We start from the raw sequence: 23,235 nt of genomic DNA, 5'->3' as shown, positions 1-23,235 counted from the left end.
ATTCATTTCAGTCAAACCCTTTTCCTAGCACTCACCTCTTTCCTCCTTCTCTCCCTCTTCTCTTTCTCCCATATGCTATGCCTTTCAGCCTCAAACAACTTCTTCTTTATCTAAGAGATTTTCTTTCCTATTCAAAAATACACTATTCATTTTTAGTTACAAAGATAGGAGCTGAAATAACTGCATGAACTACTAGCTTCAGTTGGGTGAACAGAAAAAATCCCCATCTGGGCAGAGGTATTGCCTGTGTATCTGCTCAAAGATTCTCTGGCAAAACAAACTCACATGTTGATGTTCAACCTTATGAAGTGATGAGTTTCCCATTACTGAAGGCAACAAAGTAGAGTCTGGAAGAACACCTGCCAGAGATGCTGTAGAATGAATCTTCCATTGATGGAAGGGTGTGTTAGAGAACCGTGCAAAGAAGTCAGTGAGCCAAGATGAAAAAAACACTGGACTGGGAGTCAGATGACTGCTGAGTTGCTGTGTGACCTTGGACAAGCCATTCAGACTTTTTACCTGTCAAATGTTGTTGTTAGAGTCTTTTAATGCTTTTTGATCTGTGGTTTTACAAAGTGTAGAGAATGTCCTTCAGAGGCCACTTCTTTTTCTGGGGGACATGAAGGAGGCTGAGTAGGAGGAGCTCTGGGCCCCACTTCAACCAAGTAGTTCTCCTTTCATCTGCTTAATGCATTAAATTTCTAGCTAAGATTCTGGTTAAACAAAGCATCCCTGCTGCTAAAAACAAACCAAGACTACATCAAAGGCTGAAAATGGAAAGTCTGGCCAACAGCCCACCAGTGCTTTAAGTTTTGGGATGCTCAACAAATATATATGGATATATATTTTTAATTGGGATATTTCATATAAAATATGAAGTTCCAGCTTCTCTAGAAACATACCTAGGGCTGGTATTCCCACCATACAGCCATCAGCTTAGCTAAGTGGCAGCTTCCTTCTTTAGAGCCAATGTGCCTGACTACTGGCCCCTATCTAGCCTCTGCGGACATCTGAGTGGTGATTCCTGCTTTCTAGGGCTCTCTGACCTTCTGCTTCTTTACCTCTTCATAGTTCCAGGGGGGCTTCCCAGGTGGGGCTAGTGGTAAAGAACCCACCTGCTAATGCAGGAGTTGTGGGTTTGATCCCTGTGTCAGGAAAATCCCCTGGAGGAGGGCATGCCAACCCACTCTAGAATTCTTGCCTAAAGAATCCCATGGACAGAGGAGCCTAGTTGGCTATAGTGCATAGAGTTGCAAAGAGTCAGACATGACTGAAGTGACTTAGCATGCAGACACAGTTTCAGACAAACTCAGAATGGGATGATTTAGGAATGATTTTGTCTGTATAGGGATGTAGTCCATGAAGAGCAATGCCTTTAAAATTTTAATATTCACGGGTGTTCTGAATGAATATTCTGACTCAGTTTGGTCTGGCATGGAACCTAAGGTTCTGCATTTCTAATAGATTATCAGGTGATACAGATACTACTGACCCATGGCCCACACTTACAGAAGTGAGAGGCCAATAGAAAAAGTAAAGAAGAAGCAAGAGCCATGGGCTCCAGTCCCAGTTCTCATTGAGAGCTTCTCTGAGAAAACTACTATATCTTCTGCTAACCATTCCCCAGGCCTGGGGATGGTAAGAGTGGGATGGTCAGAGGACAAGAAGAGACTCTTCCAGCCAGAGGCATGCTTGGCCAGGAAAAGCATTGCAAAGAAAACCAGCAAGGTGTCCATTTAACAGAAGGTACGTTTCCTTCAAGAACACTTGCCCCCCCACCCCCTGACTCCCATCAACCTGGATGACTTGAGTCACCTCTCAGTTGCCAAATTCTGACTCCTGAACTTCAAGGACATTTTTTTTTCCTGGTGAAGGTGCTGAGGACAGTCAAGGGAGAGGGGAGAAAAAAAGGAGGGAGAAATGGGAGAAAAAGAAGAGGAAATGAAGAGAATAAGTAGAAAAATAAGGTAATAAGGAGGAGAGGTAAAAGGATGAAGTGATGGAGGGAGAAAAAGGAGGGTAAAGAAGTTAGAGGAGGAAGCAGTGGTAGATGAGGAAGGGGAAAAGGGAAAGAAGAAGAGGGAGGAGGAGGTGGGAGGAAAGGAAAGGAGGAAGAATCGGAAAGAGGTGAGCTTAAGAGGTCAAGGCTAAGACTTTTCCTAAAGGCTCCCTCCTTGCTACATTCCATCCTCATCTGACCACTCCTCACAGCAGAATATCTTCACAGCAGGATCCAGAGTCGGACACGACTGAGCAACTGAACTGAACTGAACTGAAGGTCCCTTTCAATGATCTTCTGAAATGCTATGGCAACAGGACAAGGTGACTGCATTCAGCCTAGCCTCCTAGCTTACCTATGATGCAATGTTTCTTCTTCCTCACCAGTTGCATAGCGGGAGACACCCATCCACACCCATGCTTCCTCTTCCTGGTATAGGTGGATTAACAGAATTCATCAGGCTTCTGTGGAAGTCCAGAGGTGAGGGGTAAACCAGGAAGGAAGAGAGAAGGCATCACCTATACATATACATACAATTAGTTGCCAAGTCCTGTTGGCTCTGCCCCTATGGCATTTTTTCTTTATCCCCTCCTTCCCATACTTATAACAGTTGCTTCAGGCCAAGCCTTTATTTCTCTTCTGACCATCACATCAACTGCTTAAGTGCCAATATACCTCCATTTTTGCTGCCGTCCAATCCATTCTCACTCTACTTCCAGAGTTAGAGCCCTAAAGCATTATTTGATGTTCCTCTCATGAAACATTTTTTAATGAATCCTTATGGCTTACAAAACGAAGCTCAAACTATTTAAAAAGATATTAACAAGTCTCTATAACCTGGCCCTAGATCTTCTAAATACTCTTTAGTCTCTCTGAGTATCTACAGTTTCCAGCTCACATGCTTTTAAAATAATATCATGTGATATACAAGCAGCTCATGCAGTTCAATTCCAAAAAAATAAACGACCCAATCAAAAAATGGGTCAAAGAACTAAACAGACATTTCTCCAAAGAAGACATACATATGGCTAACAAATACATGAAAAGAGGCTCAACATCACTCATGATCAGAGAAACGCAAATCAAAATCACAATGAGGTACCATCTCATGCCAGTCAGAATCAGTTCAGTTCAGTTCAGTTCAGTCGCTCAGTCTTGTCCAACTCTTTGCAACCCCATGAACTGCAGCACGCCAGGCCTCCCTGTCCATCACCAACTCCCGGAGTTCACTCAGACTCATGTCCATTGAGTCAGTGATGCCATCCAGCCATCTCATCCTCTGTCGTCCCCTTCTCCTCCTGCCCCCAATCCCTCCCAGCATCAGAGACTTTTCCAATGAGTCAACTCTTCACATGAGGTGGTCAAAGTACTGGAGTTTCAGCTTCAGCGTCATTCCTTCCAAAGAAATCCCAGGGCTGATCTCCTTCAGAATGGACTGGTTGGATCTCCTTGCAGTCCAAGGTACTCTCAAGAGTCTTCTCCAACACCAGAGTTCAAAAGCGTCAATTCTTCAGCATTCAGCTTTCTTCACAGTCCAACTCTCACATCCATACATAACCACTGGAAAAACCATAGCCTTGACTAGATGGACCTTTGTTGGCAAAGTAATGTCTCTGCTTTTCAATATGCTATCTAGGTTGGTCATAACTTTTCTTCCAAGGAGTAAACATCTTTTAATTTCATGGCTGCAGTCACCATCTCACACGCTAGTAAAGTAATGCTCCAAATTCTCCAAGCCAGGCTTCAGCAATACATGAACTGTGAACTTCCAGATGTTCAAGCTGGTTTTAGAAAAGGCAGAGGAACCAGAGATCAAATTGCCAACATCCGCTGGATCATCAAAAAGCAAGAGAGTTCCAGAAAAAACATCTATTTCTGCTTTATTGACTATGCCAAAGCCTTTGACTGTGTGGATCACAATAAACTGTGGAAAATTCTGAAAGAGATGGGATACCAGACCACCTGACCTCCCAGTCAGAATGGCTGCTATCAAAAGTCTATAAACAATAAATGCTGGACAGAATGCAGAGAAACAGGAACCCTCTTACACTGTTCTTGGGAATGCAAACTAGTACAGCCACTATGGAGAACAGTGTGGAGATTCCTTAAAAACCTGGAAATACAACTGCCATATGACCCAGCAGTTCCACTGCTGGGCATACACACTGAGGAAAACAGAAATGAAAGAGACACATGTACCCCAATGTTCATTGCAGCACTGTTTATAATAGCCAGGACATGGAAGCAACCTAGATATCCATCAGCAGACAAATGGATAAGAAAGCTGTGGTACATATACACAATGGAGTATTACTCAGCCATTAAAAAGAATACATTTGAATCAGTTCTAATGAGGTGGATGAAACTGGAGCCTATTATACAGAGTGAAGTAAGCCAGAAAGAAAAACACCTATACAGTACACTAACATATAATACAGTATATGTTATATATATAGCATATATATAGAATTTAGAAAGATGGTAATGATAACCCTGTATGGGAGACAGCAAAAGAGACACAGATGTATAGAACAGTATTTTGGACTCTGTGGGAGAGGGCAAGGGTGGGATGATTTGGAAGAATGGCATTGAAACATGTATAATATCATATGTGAAACGAATCGCCAGTCCAGGTTCAATGCATGATATAGGATGCTTAGGGCTGGTGCACTGGAATGACACAGGGGGATGGTATGCAGAGGGAGGTGGGAGGGGGTTCAGGATGGGGAACACGTGCACACCCGTGGCGGATTCATGTTGATGTATGGCAAAACCAATACAATATTGTAAAGTAATTAGCTTCCAATTAAAATAAATAAATTTATATTAAAAAAAAAAGAAAGAGATACGTGTACCCCAATGTTCATCACAGCACTGTTTACAACAGCTTGGACATGGAGGCAACCTAGATGCCCACTGGCAGACAAATGGATAAGAAAGCTGTGGTGCATATATACAATGGAATATTACTCAGCTATTAAAAAGAATGCGTTTGAATCCATTCTAATGAGGTGGATGAAACTGTTATACAGAGTGAAGTAAGTCAGAAAGAAAAACACCAGTACAGTATATTAATGCATATATATGGAATTTAAAAAGATGGTAACGATGACCCTATATGTAAAACAGCAAAAGAGACATGGATTTAAAGAATAGACTTTTGGACTCTGTGGGAGAACACCAGGGTAGGATGATTTGAGAGAATGCATTGAAACATGTATATTACCATATGTGAAATAGATCGCCAGCTCAGGTTCAATACATGAGACAGGGTGCTCAGGGCTGGTGCACAGGGATGACCCTGAGGGATGGGATGGGGAGGGAGGCAGGAGGGTGGTTCAGGATGGGGAACACATGTGCACCTGTGGCTGATTCATGTCAATATATGGCAAAAACCACTACAATATTGTAAAGTAATTGGCCTCCAATTCAAATTAATTAATTAATTTTAAAAATATCATTTGAGAAATGTTTCCCTTACTTCTGCTTGTCTAAGTCCTAGCCATCCTTCCAGGCATGGTTCAAAAGTCATCTCTTCTAGGAAGCCTCAACCCAAATTGAAATCCATCTCTTTTTTTCTGTATGCTCACGACATTTTACTGGCAACCTTATGTCACTTGTTACTGCTTGCTATATGTAGTTAGATGTTTATGAGCTTGTCTGCCCCATATAATTTTGCTTCCCCACAGCCTCTGGCAGAGCACTTAGTGTTCAGAGGCTTAGAAAATGTTTGTTTAATGAATTTATGTTCAGAGAAGGCATTTTAAAAAGGGCTCCACGTGATCAATATAGTGAAAATGAGTATACTACCCAAAGCAATTTATAGATTCAATGCAATCCCTATCAAGCTACCAACAGTATTCTTCACAGAGCTAGAACAAATAATTTCACAATTTGTATGGAAATACAAAAAACCTCGAATAGCCAAAGCGATCTTGAGAAAGAAAAATGGAACTGGAGGAATCAACCTACCTGACTTCAGGCTCTACTACAAAGCCACAGTTATCAAGACAGTATGGTACTGGCACAAAGACAGGAATATAGATCAATGGAACAAAATAGAAAGCCCAGAGATAAATCCACGCACATATGGACACCTTATCTTTGACAAAGGAGGCAAGAATATACAATGGATTAAAGACAATCTCTTTAACAAGTGGTGCTGGGAAATCTGGTCAACCACTTGTAAAAGAATGAAACTAGAACACTTTCTAACACCATATACAAAAATAAACTCAAAATGGATTAAAGATCTCAACGTAAGACCAGAAACTATAAAACTCCTAGAGGAGAACATAGGCAAAACACTCTCTGACATACATCACAGCAGGATCCTCTATGACCCACCTCCCAGAATATTGGAAATAAAAGCAAAAATAAACAAATGGAACCTAATTAAACTTAAAAGCTTCTGCACATCAAAGGAAACTATTAGCAAGGTGAAAAGACAGCCTTCAGAATGGGAGAAAATAATAGCAAATGAAGCAACTGACAAACAACTAATCTCAAAAATATACAAGCAACTCCTACAGCTCAACTCCAGAAAAATAAATGACCCAATCAAAAAATGGGCCAAAGATCTAAATAGACATTTCTCCAAAGAAGACATACAGATGGCTAACAAACACATGAAAAGATGCTCAACATCACTCATTATCAGAGAAATGCAAATCAAAACCACTATGAGGTACCATTTCACACCAGTCAGAATGGCTGCAATCCAAAAGTCTACAAATAATAAATGCTGGAGAGGGTGTAGAGAAAAGGGAACCCTCTTACACTGTTGGTGGGAATGCAAACTAGTACAGCCACTATGGAGAACAGTGTGGAGATTCCTTAAAAAACTGGAAATAGAACTGCCTTATGATCCAGCAATCCCACTGCTGGGCATACACACTGAGGAAACCAGAAGGGAAAGAGACACGTGTACCCCAATGTTCATCGCAGCACTGTTTATAATAGCCAGGACATGGAAGCAACCTAGATGTCCATCAGCAGATGAATGGATAAGAAAGCAGTGGTACATATACACAATGGAGTATTACTCAGCCATTAAAAAGAACACATTTGAATCAGTTCTAATGAGGTGGATGAAACTGGAGCCTATTATACAGAGTGAAGTAAGCCAGAAGGAAAAACACCAATACAGTATACTAACGCATATATATGGAATTTAGAAAGACAGTAACGATAACCCTGTATACAAGACAGCAAAAGAGACACTGATGTATAGAACAGTCTTATGGACTCTGTGGGAGAGGGAGAGGGTGGGAAGATTTGGGAGAATGGCATTGAAACATGTAAAATATCATGTATGAAATGCGATGCCAGTCCAGGTTCAATGCACGATACTGGATGCTTGGGGCTGGTGCACTGGGACCACCCAGAGGGATGGTATGGGGAGGGAGGAGGGAGGAGGGTTCAGGATGGGGAACACATGTATATCTGTGGTGGATTCATTTTGATATTTGGCAAAACTAATACAATTATGTAAAGTTTAAAAATAAAATAAAATTAATTAAAAAAAAAAAAAAGGGCTCCACATGGATTCAGAGAGGGTATTTCTGAAAAGGGTACAGTGACTCATGTAGGGTTCACCTTTTACTGGAGGCTTTAAGGCATACTAGGGGTGTCTCCATCTCCGCCTCCACAACTAATGCTCCTCTTGATTCTTCACATTCCAGTATTATAATAACCCCCTTTTGGAACTGGAGACATTTTTGAGGTCTCTGAGAAATGAAAGTAACCTTGAAAGGGGGCACTGAGCCTAAAGCACTGATTTTCAAAGGGTAGACTGCAAGCCTTCAATGAATGTCCACTAATGTGGACCCATTTGGGTAATAAAACCAATTAGGTGTGTCCTGATTAGCTTTTTTTTTTTAACTGAAGAGAAAGTTTCAGGCTACATGGCAAATAATAAATAATGCCTAACTACATGGCAAATAATAAATTGTTTGAAAAGTTCATTTCTATTTTGTATGTTAGTTGTGATGTTGAATATATAGTTTTTAATGTGGGTTCCAGTCAAAAGAGTTTAAAATATGTTTTCCTAAGCCAACATTGGCTGAGAGCAAGATAAAGTAACATAAGCTATTTACTTTATCTCTCTGGATCCCAGTTTCTTCATCAGAAGAACAAGAATACTAATACTATCTATATCAAAAAGTTGCTGTGAAGAGTAAACAAGTGAATACACATAAAGTCTTTAGCACAGTTTCTGGCACATGTTAACCCTGATGATAGTGATTAACTGTGGGATGGAGGTAGGGGGTAGGGTTGAAAAGATTGCAGTAAGGATCTCTAAGGATGGTAAAAGACCTTGACAGATCTGTTGTTGACCACATGAAGTGACACTCATACATAGTGGGTCCAAATATGATACAAACTATATGTAGTTACACACACACACACACACATACTTGTACATCCAATAGCCCCACACAAACTATAGTCCCTACAAGTAATGAATCATGTCTGTCACTTTGCTCTGGTGAGGAATCTGAGCCTGTCACAAAATAAAGTGTTTGGGGTCTAATATTCAGGATGGCCAGGAAGAAAAGAGGGCCTAGGATAGGGGGACAGTTGTGTTAGGAGCAATGAAAATATCCTAGTCTCCAAAGCACAGAGCATACATTGAAAGAGCCTCATGAAACCCTGGGAGTCAGACAAATGAAATACAGGCAGGCATAAGACCACTTGCTTATTTTCCATCAATCTTTCTTTCCTTTTGGGGTGTGATTCTTCTGTGAGCCTGCTGCTTTGTCTTCTCAGGATGGGTGCTGCTGCTAAGTCACTTCAGTCATGTCTGACTCTGTGCAACCCCATAGACAGCAGCCCACCAGGCTCTCCCGTCCCTGGGATTCTCCAGGCAAGAACACTCGAGTGGGTTGCCATTGCCTTCTCTGTCTCAGGATGATTAGGTCTATCTTATATTCTTGGGGAGATGTAAAGAGATATAAGTAGGCAGTGGCAGGGAAGAATTCTTGTCATTTATTTTTATTCAAAGAATATTTATTGAGCACCTTCTATGTGCTAGGCACTTTCTGTATCTGGTACTGGGGATATTTTGGTGAATGAAGCTGTCAAAAAATCTTTGATTTCATAGAACTTATGTTCTAGCAGAAAGAGGCAGATAACAAGGAAAAATAAATAAATAAAATTTATGGTATGTCAAATGGTTAAAAATGCTGTTAGGTGAAAAGGCAGAGAAGATGGGGGTAACAAACATGCAATTTTTAAAAGGATAGTCAGTGACAATATCACTAAGAAGACATGTGAACTAGATCTGATTGAAGTGAGAAAGCAATGTAGACATCTGAGGTCAGAGTGTTCCAGGTGAAAGGAATAGCAAGCAAGGCCTGAGACTGGAATATGCCTGGTGATTTGGAATAAGATAGGGAAGGGCAGTATAACTGGAATGGAGTAAGCAATAAGAGACAATGGTGGGAAATGAGGTCATGGAGGTAATAGGCATGAGCATGTAGGGTCTAATAGATTATCATGAGGATTAGGCTTTTACTCTAAGTGAGGTGGGAGAAAAATGAAGAATGGTGAGCCAAGAAGTAATATGTGACATGATTTGTCTTAAGTTTTAACAAGCTCACTCTGGCTGCTGTGTAAAGAATTGACTCTAGGGGGTTAAAGGAGGAAACAGAGAGGACAGAAAGAAGAATAATGCAGTAACAGTGAGAGATGATAGTGGTTTAGACTAGAGTGGTAGCATGAGAGAAATAATCAATTCCACATGAATTTTGAAGGTAGAACCAACTGGATTTCCTGATGAATTGGATGTGGGATGTGAGAGAAAATGAGTTATCAAGGATTTTGATCTGAGCATCTAGAAGAAAGTATTTGGGAGTTACTATTTACTGAAGCAGAGAAGATTGCAAGAGAACCAGATATGGGGTTTTATATCAAGAAATCAGTTTGGGACATATTAAGTTTGAAATGCCTATTAGATATCCAAGTGAAAATATTAAATTGGCAGCTAGATGTGTCCAGGCAGGCCAGGCCAGAGATATAAGCTTGGAGTCATTAATGTATAAATGTTATTTAAAGTTATGAGGCTAGATGAGGAATTCACCAAAGAAGCTAATATAAATGGAGAAGAGAAAAGGTCCAAAGACTGAGCCCTGGAGCCTTCTAACATTTAGAGACTGGGAAAATGAGGAGAAAGGAGCAGAGGAGTCTGAGAAGGAGCAGTCAGTGAGGAAGGAGTGAGACCAGAAGAGCATCCTGGAAACCAAGGAAGACAGAATTTCAATGATGAAGGAATAGTCAGCTTTGTCAAGTACAGTTGAGAGGGGTTCTTTTACGGGTTAGTAAGAGGGTTAGCCCATGGAAAGCTGACATAACAGTGGTATGTGTTTTTAGGGAAGGGGAAGTGTTTGCTCCCTAGATAACAGCTTCTTGAGTGGTCTATATAGAGGCAGTGTGGCATAAAGATTCTGGTTCAAGAGGCACATGGACCTGGGCTGGACTGGCCAGCAATTCTGTGTGCTTGGTGTGTCATGTGAGACACTTAATACAGAGAGCAGAGCAGCTGTAGTTGTGAACCACATTGGAAACACTGGACTACCAGAAATAGATGTATAAGGAGCAGCTACCCATAGGGTACAATTATAAGCACACTAGGGAGCAGTCTGGAGAAGGCAATGGCACCCCACTCCAGTACTCTTGCCTGGAAAATCCCATGGATAGAGGAGCCTGGTAGGCTGCAGTCCATGGGGTCGCTAAGAGTCAGACACGACTGAGCGACTTCACTTTCACCTTTCACTTTCATGCACTGGAGAAGGAAATGGCAACCCACTCCAGTGTTCTTGCCTGTAGGATCCCAGGGACGGGGGAGCCTGGTGGGCTGCCATCTATGGGGTCGCACAGAGTCGGACACGACTGAAGCAACTTAGCAGCAGCAGCAGCAGAGAGTAGTTAGAAGCACACTCTCCAAACATCCTCCCATTCCAAGATCAGATTCTAGCCTTTCTTGTTTATTCAATCAACACTATGTGTGAAACACTGCTCTAAAGTGTGAAAGTGAAAGTCTCTCAGTTGTGTCCGAATCTTTGCAACCCCATGGACTATACATTCCATGGAATTCTCCAGGCCAGAATACTGGAGTGGGTAGACTTTCCCTTCTCCAGAGACACTGTTCTAAGCACTTACAAATAATAACTCAGTGAATCTCCACAACAGCCCTGTGAGGTAAGTTGTATAATTATCCCATTTTTACAGATGAAAAAACTGAGGCAAGGGAGAGTCTAAGTGACTAGTTCAATTGTACACAGTTACTAAGAGGCAGATCCAGAATTTTAAATCTGCTGTCTGCAGTGTAAATGTTCTTAACCTTTTCAAACAGGCATTAGCAGATGTGGGCCAAATCCTGCACACATGCTATGCTGTTTTTGTGTATTCTTGCACATCTTGAAAGAATTGTTCAAAAAAAGGAAAATCATGCAACAGAGACCTAATATGGTCCACAAAGTTTAAAATATTTACTATAAGGCCCTTTACAGAAAGATGTTACCCTTCCCTGCTCCATACTATAAAAGCGGAAGAAAATACCTCTAATTAGTTTGTGGGTATATCAAATGACATAATATATAGAAAGCAGATGTAGGTGCTCAAAAATAGAAGTTTTTCTTTTTTTTTTTCTTTTTTTTAAATAGCAGTTTTTCTTGATTAATTTTATATCCTTCTGCTATTAGCTGTCTGCTTCTTTCACTCTTCCCCAGAAGAATTCTTGTTAGATTTGATTCATTCCAGTACTCCCCATCTTCCCCACCAACCTTTGCTGAAATGTTACAAGAAATAATTGAGCTAGATGGAAATATCAACCATTTATTAGTTAATGTCACCACTGACAGAACACATTAGAAAATTTAAGTTCAGTAGGACTTTCAGTGGTATTAAATTCCTAAATGAATTGGATGAAGCAAGTAGGTTCTATTTAAGAAAGTTTTGACAACAAATGGTAAATAAGTGACTAAATAATATTTCCAGAGATAGAAAATCAATATATGATGGGTTATGTCTCCTAAAAAACAAAATTTTGAATAAATATCTAGAAAACTTTAAATAAAGTGATCTTTCATTTGACTATTACATATAAGGAAAAATTATAGAACATCAGAGCTCAAAGACTCCATAGAAATTCTCTAGTCAAACACTTTCAGAATAAAGATGGGGACTCTGAAGCCCATAGATAGGAAGATACTTACACATGGTCACACAGCGCATCTGGAACTAGCATCCTGTTCTCCAAATGTAGCGCTTTTTTCATTAAACCAGTGGTTGAAAACTAGTATCTTGGGGCTAGAATCTGTTTAGTTTGTATCACAAAATTTTAAGAAAATTTGATCCAACATTTAAAAAAAAAACAATATTGCACAAAAATCTGGATTTCCAAATTCCACTGAACTAAATTATAAGATCTGGCAAAGTAGGTTCACTTCTCCAAATGACCAGGGTCCAATGGGGCTAAATAGTGGCTGCCTCCTTTAGAAAGGGTTTTGCCATGTTCCTCACCACTTTCAAATGAATTCACTCTATAATACCGCTCATGTAACTTATCAACTAAACTCCTAGAGGCATTTATGATTTACCTCTCCCTCCTTAAATTTCACAGCATTCTTCCAAACAAGGGATAGACAGTCCCATCCTAGGGCTTCCTGGAGAAAGATATGCTGAGGAGGCAGAGTCATGAACTCTCAGAGGCTTGTTTCTCATTCTTAAGAGTTGTTTTAGGGAAACTAGTTGCTTAACAAAAACCCATTTCCCTTCTTCTTGAGTATGAATGTATCAGGAGTCCTTTGCTACTAAGATTGCCAAATAGGAGGTCAGTGGAAGTTCTTGGGGGGAGCTTTCAGGAAAGCTCCTTAAAACGATGGCAGGTAGCATATGCCATTTTTGTCCTTCCCACTGTTTGTAATACAGATGTGACAGCTTGAGTTCTAGTAGCTAACTTGTGACCTTAAGGATGAAAACCATGTGCTAAGGATGATAGACTCACCATACCAGCCCTGAACAGCCTACCTCTATCTAGATCATTTTTACATGATAGAAAAATAATTGTCTATGTTATTTTAGCTACTGTTATATTTCATTTCTGTTACCAGCAGCTGAATGTAATTCCTAATACGTAAGACAAGCATTAGATTGGCTTTGAGGTAGTAAAGATGAATGCTGGAGAGAAAATTATAATTAGATCTAACCCAAATAACTACCCTATAATTCTAAAATACCTTAAAAAAAATCTTTCTCTTGGTCCCTTCCTTGTCCCAGGCATTTTATTTCTTTATCATAAATGATACTGTATCTTTCTGCCTCTAATCAATTATTCATATCTGCTCTCCATTAAATAAATGCCTACTTACTTGATTCAGTTCAACAGTCATGTGAGCCTGGGAGTGTGCTAGGCACTGGGGTATATACAATTGAATGAGACTCCATCCCAATCTGGTTGGGACATCTGCACCATTGTTGGTTAGGTAAATAGGTAAGAGTGTTAAACTCTGGAGTTAGATCCCATGGGTTCAAATTCTAACTCTATTACTTCTTAGTTGTGGGACCTTGGGCAATCTAATTTACCTCTGCATGCTTCAGTCTCCTTGTCTGTAAACTGGAAATAGTAATACTCTCTGTTTAAGAGGGTCGTTGTGAAGATTAAGTGAGGCTAATAGGAATCAGTGAAGTAAAATGGACTGGAATGGGTGAATTTAACTCAGATGACCATTATATATACTACTGTGGGTAGGAATCCTTAGAAGAAATGAAGTAGCCATCATGGTCAACAAAAGTGTCTGAAATGCAGTATTTGGATGCAATCTCAAAAACAACAGAATGATCTCTGTTCATTTCCAAGGCAAGCCATTCAATATCACAGTAATCCAAGTCTATGCCCCAACCAGTAATGCTGAAGAAGCTGAAGTTGAACAGTTCTATGAAGACTTACAAGACTTTTAGAACTAACACCGAAAAAAGATGCCCTTTTCATTATAGGGCACTGGAATGCAAAAGTAGGAAGTCAAGAAACACCTGGGGTAACAGGCAAATTTGGCCTTGTAATATGGAATGAAGCAGGGCAAAGGCTAATAGAGTTTTGCCAAGAGAACGCACTGGTCATAGCAAACACCCTCTTTCAACAACACAAGAGAAGACTCTACACATGGACATCACCAGATGGTCAACACCAAAATCAGATTGATTATATTCTTTGCAGCCAAAGATGGAGAAGCTTTATACAGTCAGCAAAAGCAAGACCAGGAGCTGACTGTGGCTCAGATCATGAATTCCTTATTGCCAAATTCACACTTAAATTGAAGAAAGTAGGGAAAACCACTAGACCATAAAGGTATGACCTAAATCAAATCCCTTATGATTATACAGTGGAAGTGAGAAATAGATTTAAGGGACTAGATCCTCTGTCCATAGTTCATCAGGGAGAGTGCCTGATGAACTATGGACAGAGGTTTGTGACATTTACAGGAGACAGGGATCAAGACCATCCCCATGGAAAAGAATGCAAAAAAGCAAAATGGCTGTCTGGGGAGGTCTTACAAATAGCTGTGAAAAGAAGAGAAGCGAAAAGCAAAGGAGAAAAGGAAAGATATAAGTATCTGAATGCAAAGTTCCAAAGAATAGCAAGGAGAGCTAAGAAAGCCTTCCTCAGCGATCAATGCAAAGAAATAGAGGAAAACAACAGAATGGGAAAGACTAGAGATCTTTTCAAGAAAATTAGAGATACCAAGGGAACATTTCATGCGAAGATGGGCTCGATAAAGGACAGAAATGGTATGGACTGAACAGAAGCAGAAAATATTAAGAAGAGGTGGAAAGAACACATGGAACTGTGCAAAAAAGATCTTCATGACGCAGATAATCACGATGGTGTGATCACTCACCTAGAGCCAGAGATCCTGGAATGTGAAGTCAAGTGGGCCTTAGAGAGCATCACTACGAACAAAGCTAGTGGCGGTGATGGAATTCCAGTTGAGCTCTTTCAAATCCTGAAAGATGATGCTGTGAAAGTGCTGCACTCAATATGCCAGCAAATTTGGAAAACTCAGCAGTGGCCACAGGACTGGAAAAGGTGAGTTTTCATTACAATCCCAAAGAAAGGCAATGTCAAAGAATGCTCAAAGTACCACACAGTTGCACTCATCTCACACGCTAGTAAAGCAACGCTCCAAATTCTCCAAGCCAGGCTTCAGCAATACGTGAACCGTGAACTTCCAGATGTTCAAGCTGGTTTTAGAAAAGGCAGAGGAACCAGAGATCAAATTGCCAACATCCGCTGGATCATCAAAAAAGCAAGAGAGTTCCAGAAAAACATCTATTTCTGCTTTATTGACTATGCCAAAGCCTTTGACTGTGTGGATCACAATAAACTGTGGAAAGCTCTGAAAAATTTCTCTTGAGAAATCTGTATGCAGGTCAGGAAGCAACAGTTAGAATTGGATATGGAACAACAGACTGGTTCCAAATAGGAAAAGGAGTACGTCAAGGCTGTATCTAGTCACCCTGCTTATTTAACTTATATGCAGAGTACATCATGAGAAACGCTGGACTGGAAGAAACACAAGCTGGAATCAAGATTGCCGGGAGAAATATCAATAACCTCGGATATGCAGATGAGACCACCCTAATGGCAGAAAGTGAAGAGGAACTAAAAGCCTCTTGATGAAAGTGAAAGAGGAGAGTGGAAAAGTTGGCTTAAAGCTCAACATTCAGAAAACTAAGATCATGGCATCTGGTCCCATCACTTCATGGGAATGAGATGGGGAAACAGTGGAAACAGTGTCAGAGTTTATTTTTTGGGGCTCCAAAATCACTGCAGATGGTGATTGCAAGCCATGAATGTAAAAGACACTTACTCCTTGGAAGGAAAGTTATGACCAACCTAGATGGCATAATCAAAAGCAGAGACATTACTTTGCCAACAAAGGTCTGTCTAGTCAAGGCTATGGTTTTTCCGGTGGTCATTTATGGATGTGAGAGTTGGACTGTGAAGAAAGCTGAGTGCTGAAGAATTGATGCTTTTGAACTGTGGTGTTGGAGAAGACTCTTGAGCGTCCCTTGAACTACAAGAAGATCCAACCAGTCCATCCTAAAGGAGATCAGTCCTGGGTGTTCATTGGAAGGACTGATGCTGAAGCTGAAACTCCAATACTTTTGCCACCTCATGTGAAGAGTTGACTAATTGGAAAAGACTCTGATGCTGGGAGGGATTGGGGGCACGAGGAGAAGGGGACAACAGAGGATCAGATGACTGGATGGCGTCACTGACTCGATGGACATGAGTTTGAGTGAACTCCAGGAGTTGGTGATCAACAGGGTGGCCTGGCATGCTGCAATTCATGGGGTTGCAAAGAATCAGACATGACTGAGCGACTGAACTGAACTGAGCTAAACTAAATACATGTACAGCACTTAGAATAGTGACTGATTCATGAGAAGAAAATGGCAACCCACTGCAGTACTATTGCCTGGAAAATCCTGTGGATGGAGGAGCCTGATAGACTACAGTCCATGGGGTCACAAAGAGTCAGACAGGACTGAGCGACTTCACTCACTCACTCACTCATGGTGTGGTAAGCAGACTAATTGTGTCCCAAAGATATCTAGTGGGACAGGACTGAGTGACTTCACTCCCTCTCAATCCTAGATTACAGAACAAAAGAGAGGACAAAGGTTACAGGACAAAGGAGCATTAAGATAGAAGATGGAATTAAGGTTGCTAATGACAACTAAAAATGTTGCTCACCATCTAGTTCTACAATAATTATGTCACTAGCCACTATAATCACTGACCTTTAGCATACCCTGAAAACAGTTCAGGTTGGATATCAGGAATTAGGCACTCTGTATTCTGGGAAACTGGAAGAATAGACCTTCTTATTGGTAGATGTTTTCAGAACATTTTTTTTTTTCCATGAACCCAAGCTCTTGCATCTTCCCATGCTTATAAAAGCACACTAAAACCATTAACTAAGACATCTATTTTTCATGACTAACAGCAAACTTCTACCAAGTTGTGTGCTTGGTTGCAGGTACTCCTGTCACCAAAATCACATATATGTTGATCTCCCCTCTTACTTCTTTGGAGCAGTTTCTCAAGGCTGTCTCCTCTGCTACAGTCCCCAATAAGTTCTCAAATAAAACTGAAACTCACAGCTCTCATATTGTGTCCTTTTTTTTCTTTTTTTTTTTTCAGTCAACACTTATCAGACACTTTGAAATAGGGGGATTATCCTGGATTATTCTTAAATGTGGAAGCAGGAGGCAGAAGAGTAGGTGTCAGAATGATGTGATGTGATGTGAAAAAGACTTGATCAGCCAGTGCTGGCTTTGAAGAAGGACTGTAGCCTTAAGCTAAAGAGTGTCAACAGTGTCTGGAAGCTGGAAAAAGCAAGAAATGCATTCTCTCCTAAAGTCTCCCAAAAGGAATACATTATCACTGACACCATAATTTTAACTAGTGAGACCTATTTCGGACTTTTGCTTTCCATAACGTTAAGAAAATTAATGTTGTTTGTGTTAAGCCATCAAGTGTGTGGTAATTTGTGCAGTAGCAATAGGAAATGAATACACATGGTAAGTGCCCTATAAATGATAAATACAAAATGAAATAACTCTTAATCCAAGTTCATATTTGCTAAAAAAGCAAAGACATTTTTCATTTGATCCCTGGAACCTATCCCTATTTTAGCGTTGGGGAAACTGAGTGAAAAATATGTAAGCAGTGAATTAGTGGTAAGGTACTTTCCCCTTACTTGCTACCAGCTGCTACTGCATGACTAGTTTATGACTAGTCTTTTCAGCTCCAACAGTGGCAATTTTGCAGACAGACTCCCACATCTGCTGTAACTGAAGTGTGGAAATTCGTTGCTAAGCCATGTAATTTGTTGCTAGGCTTCCTTCCCCCTCTCAGGCCCCAGCACATTTCAGCAACTGGAAGTTAATAATCTGCCAGCAAATTAAATTTGGTGAAAAGATCAGACAGCATGTTAATTGGGAACCAGGTGATCCAAGTTCATCTTGGAGGACTGTGTGACCCTCTACCCAGTACATCCCCAGTGTCAGTTGCTGCTTCCCCACCAGATGCATGAACTCCTGGACCTCTGTGAATCTAAAGGAGGCCACATTCATTTATTTGAGCTGCTAATGAACATCTTCATCTTTTGCCTGCTTTTCTCTGCCTCAAATGCCCTAAGCTCATGTTTTCCAGAGTGTTGTAGTTAAGGGGTGACTATGCATGGTGGAAGTCTTACTGCATAGGGCACATATTCTCACTCCTGGATGTATATGAGAATTGTCCAGGAGCTTTCCAAAGATATAATGCTGAAGTCCTACCCCAGAGATTCTGATTTAATTGGTCTGGGTGGGGTGAGTATTTAAAAAAATGAATATTAAATGTGAGTGTTAAAAAAAAAAAAACCTACACAGGTGATTTTCATAGCCAACCAAGACTGAGAGCCAGTGGAGTAGTGATTCAGACCTGGAGTTCAAAGACCAGCTCTGCTACTCACTATTTGTGCAACTCTGGGCATGTTGTCTGACCCCTTTGGGCTATGGCTTCCCCATCTGTCAAACATGAAAGACAATCCCTATAGCATAACACTGTCACAAAGTATTAAACGAACTAGCACATGTAAAGCACTTAGAACAGAATTTATAAGCAATTAGTGTCAGAGTGAAACAAAATTATTGATCTGCAGCACTTAGAACTGTTTCTACCATGCAGTAAGTATTCAACAAATGCCAGCTGTTATTACATCAACAAGATCTTTAATAGATGCTTATTTTAAACGTGTATTTCAGAACAGATAACAAAAATCAATTTATAATACCAGTATAAAGCTCTTTTTTAGTATCAAACTTTAAAAAAAAATGGGTTACTTTAAAGTAAAATAATAAGTAAAGTTATCACTGAAAAAGGCAAAACTTCTGCAGTTTAAGAAACATTGCTCTATCCTCTTTCATGGCCCTTCCTTCTACTAACTTGTTATACCCAATCCTACCTCTTCTTCCAAGCCCAGTATAACATACACGCCACCTTTGTCAGAAAGTCTCCCCTGATCTCCACATCTGGAAATATTTGCCTCCTGCTCTGAATTCCCACAGCTTCTTTCTCTTATATGCATCTCAAACATATCCGACAAAAAACTCTGAATTTTCACTAATTCCCTTCCCTTGCCCCCATTTTCCCCATTTCATTAACCAGCAATGCCACCAATCACATAATTGATGGGGCCAAAAAACTAGTGGCAATATTTTGACTTTTCATTTTCCCTCACACCCCTAACCAGTCTGTCAGCAAAGCTCATCAGTTTTACCTTCTAAATAATAATATTTCCAGACTCTGATCACTTCGTCAAAACCAACACTCTCTCCCACCTGGATGTTGCAGCAGTCTTGCTCACTGGGCTCCCAGCTCCCTTAGGCCCTGGAGACCATTCTCCTCCTAGAAACCAGAGAGCCATTTAAATCATGTTACTGCCCATCTCAAACACCTCCAGTGACTTCTGACATAAAATCCAAACAAGGCCTCCAAAGCCCTGCAGGAGTTAGTACCAATCTCTCAGAAGCCATTCACCTATGGCTCTTCCCTCCTTCCCAGATGTAGCCACTGGGCCTCCTAGAGGGGATTTATCCAAAAACCAAAGGGGAAAAATGAAAGGAATTTGCTTGGATTTACATTTCAGAAAAAAATTACTCTGGCTGAAGTGTGGAGAGTAGATCTAGAGGGACCATGAAGGTGAACACATTGAGGAGGTATTGTTGCCATAGCCTTGGGTAGAGGAAAGACTGAAGTTCAAATGCCATCTTCAACACTTAGCTAGTTTTATGACTTTGGGCCCCCATTCTTGACACTCCTGGCACAGATCTAAGTGTTTTGTTTGTAGTAGTAACTCATATAATCCTTTCTAATTATTTCCTTTTCTCAAATTGGGGATTAAAAAATAGTCCCTGATTTTCAGGATTATTTTGAAGATTAAATAAATTTGTTTGTAATTGGTCTTGTTGTTAGAGAAAACACTGACTAAAACCACCTGCCCTAGGAAGGCAAGATAGTAGCCACTTGCATAGATTATTTTACAAAAGGAGGTCTTGGCAAGGAATGTGGAACTAACAAACTTCCACCAACCAGAAGAATTCAGGAAAAGTCAAAAGCAGAGAGGAGAATCGAGTCTATATGTCCTACCAACCTCTCAGAATCCTTGCTGGAATCCATCTTGGCTGAGTGATGCACACACCACCAGGAAGGACCTTAAGTCAGAGTGTTTGGCTAGAGACAATCCAGAAACTAACCCAATTACCATAAAACCTGAGACTGTGACCCCAATGGCAGGGAAGTTCTAGTTTCCCTTACCCTGCTGCTCCCTGCCAGGGCGTCCCTTCCCAACAGTCTCTTGCTTTGTCAGCACATGTGTCTCCTCGGACAATTAATTTCCAAGTGCTAGATAAGAATACTAAAAGTCCTACTCTTGGGCCCTGGAAGGGATCTATCTCCCTTTCTGCAAAGCTGTCACAGTGCTTGACACACAGTCAGCATTCAACAAATGTTAATTACTATATTTAACGACCCAGGATTTAGCCTCAGGAAAGAATATAAGTGAATGTATTTGGGGAGTAATGTATGATGGATGAGTACAAAGGACTCTGGAGCCAGACTGCTTGGGTTGTAAATCCTTTCTCTACCATTTGTTATTCTTAGAACATTGGATATAATATATAACCTCTTTGTGCCTCAATTTATCTCATGTGTAAAATGGGGATGACAATGATTGCATCTGTTGTGAGGATTAGATGAGCTAATATGTGTAAATTATTTAGAACAGTCCTTGGTCCACAGTCTTGCCTGGAAAATCCCATGGACAGAGGAGCCTGATAGGCTGTAGTCCATGGGGTCGCAAAGAGTCGGACACGACTGAGCAACTTCACTTTGGTCCACAGTAAGTAATCTAATAAAGTCAATAAGCATTAAACTTAATAAATGTTAGCTATTATCACTATTGTTGCTGCCTGAAGCATTTCTACCCAATTCTATTGAGTCAGTGTTTTATTTGCAGCAGCAGCAGCAGCAGCATGCTTATAGATTCAAGACTCTTATGGACTCAACTCATTCATTTACCCATGATGTTTTGGTTTTGTGGAGAAGGAAATGAGTGTATGTTTTTGCATTTTTAAAAATTTGCCACTATTTGGCCAATGGGAGAGCTTTTCAGGGTAGATTAACTGTCATTAAACAACACTACCCAACACAACTCTGAAAGACTCTAAAGGCATGCAGTATAGTGATTATATGTATACATTCCACAATCAAACTATCTGGGATCAAATCCCAGAATTGCCACATATTAGCTATTAGCCTAGGACAAGTGATTTTGTACATCAGTGTCATCCTTGTACCACAGGGATGATGATGATGCCAGTATTTACTAAGGTTGTTGTGAGAATTAATTCATGTAAATTTTGTAAATAGCATTGGGCATGGAGTGTTGCTTATCATTATTAAAAGCACTTAGCCCAAAGTAGATACTCAATACATGATCATTATTGTTAGTATTACTGTTATTATAATTCATAGGTATATATTACTTTATAATTTTTACTCATTTTGACATTTATGATCACATTTTAGTTTTACCATTGTCCTGTCAGGGAAAGGATTATCAATCCCAGGTGACAGATGAGGAAATTGACCTGACTGGACTCTATTCACATTCCTGATATTTTACATGGCCATTTTTTGATTTTGCATGGAAATTCCAAAACTCTAACATAAGATTAAAAGTTACTTATCATAATATTAGTTTTCTAATTTTTAAATAAATTTTTAAATTAGTCAAATATCTATAACTCCTTTAATAGGACTGACTGAATAAAATTACCTTTGACATTATTAAATATTAGCTATAACCTAGCTACATGTAAGTGTTAAGTTATAACAGTCAAAAGTAACAAGTGGCTGTGAAATATTTCACTGTCTGGAAAATTAAAGTTGTGTGTAAGAGAGAGACCACCTAATGTCAATCAAAATAGAGGTTGGTGCAACCCTCCACAATTAATCTCAGCTATCTAAGTCATTAGATGAAGGTCACCAATCATATCTACACCTTAATTTCAACAATTTGCATTAATTACAGTTATACCCAAAACTCTGCTTAAACATGCCCTAGACATTATACCACTCCCTGAAAATACACTGCATTCTTTATTACTTTTCTTATTAAAATGCTATCTCATTCATTTGGTTCCTGACTTTAGGATCTCTACAGGGTAAGCATTATTGTATTGCACATAAGAGGAAAGAGAGCCCCTTCCCCCAAAGGGGAAGTGACTAGAGCAAGACATTAGCTTATAGCTTAGATAGCACTTCCTATGAGCTAGGCAAAATTCTAGTAGCTTTACCTGAAGAAAGTTACCGAATCCTCATACATAACAATCCTGTAAGGTAAGTATTATCCTCCACAATTTATACACAGAGATACTGAGGTCCAGAAAAATTAACCATGTTGCCCAAGATCACACTGCTTGGAAGTAACAGAAACAGGTTTCAAACAAAAGCAGTTTGATTTCAGAGCCAACAAACTCTTTACTGCTATGTTTCACTGCAAGGTGAAAGCCAGAAATCTTGACATGGGAAGAAAAAAAAAGTCAGTCTTATATGGAGGCCATATCAGTAGTATAGCAACAGACAATAAGCCCAGGCTGAGGGTAGCAAATGTACTGTCCTTTAACGACCCTCCACAGAGGGGCAAAAGATCTGGGAAATCGTGCCTGATTCTGTTCCACTGAAATAAAAGCTGGGGAAATTGGTGCAGTCAGGGCTCTTGTTGGCTTTCAGGGTGGGAAAAGGTGTTACAAGTCCAGAGGGAAGGGAGTCAGGGGATAATGGACCTGAATTCAAGCTACAGAATCATCACTATTTGTTGCCCTTCCAGTTACCTGGACTTTCCCAGCCTCTATATTTCATTGGCTTGACTGTAGCTTCAATTGGCTTCTATAAACTCTACCTCAGAACAATGATAAGATCTTTCATGTAATTTGCCAAGATTAATGCTGGATTCCTCCCCTGAGAACGACTTGCTGAAATTCCGGTTAATTTATACATACACACACACACACACACAGACACACACACACAGACACACCCCATAGAACTGAAGCTCTGTCACCCACTTCCAATGTCAAAGAATAGAGACCTCTTACTCTTCACCCAGTCAAAGCTTCCC

The 23,235-nt window shown here is 40.2% G+C and overlaps 1 protein-coding gene across 7 annotated transcripts in view; it reads right to left on the bottom strand.

The window, feature by feature from the left end:
* Window positions 1-23,235, bottom strand: part of ARHGEF9 (Cdc42 guanine nucleotide exchange factor 9) — a 426,609-nt gene that overhangs the window by 243,070 nt on the left and 160,304 nt on the right. The window contains exon 1 of one of the 7 annotated variants that reach the window (XM_061410340.1): window positions 2,355-2,425. The exons of the other annotated variants lie outside the window; for them this stretch is intronic. The gene's annotated coding sequence lies outside the window, so the exon portion shown is untranslated. Of the gene's footprint in view, window positions 1-2,354; window positions 2,426-23,235 lie in introns of those variants that run through there. 7 annotated transcript variants of the gene reach the window in all.

This window comes from Bos javanicus, chromosome X (assembly GCF_032452875.1).
Source record: "Bos javanicus breed banteng chromosome X, ARS-OSU_banteng_1.0, whole genome shotgun sequence".
NCBI classification, from domain to species: Eukaryota; Metazoa; Chordata; class Mammalia; order Artiodactyla; family Bovidae; genus Bos; species Bos javanicus.
Note: the sequence above shows the minus strand (reverse complement) of the source record. Positions and strands in the feature narration are given on the sequence as shown.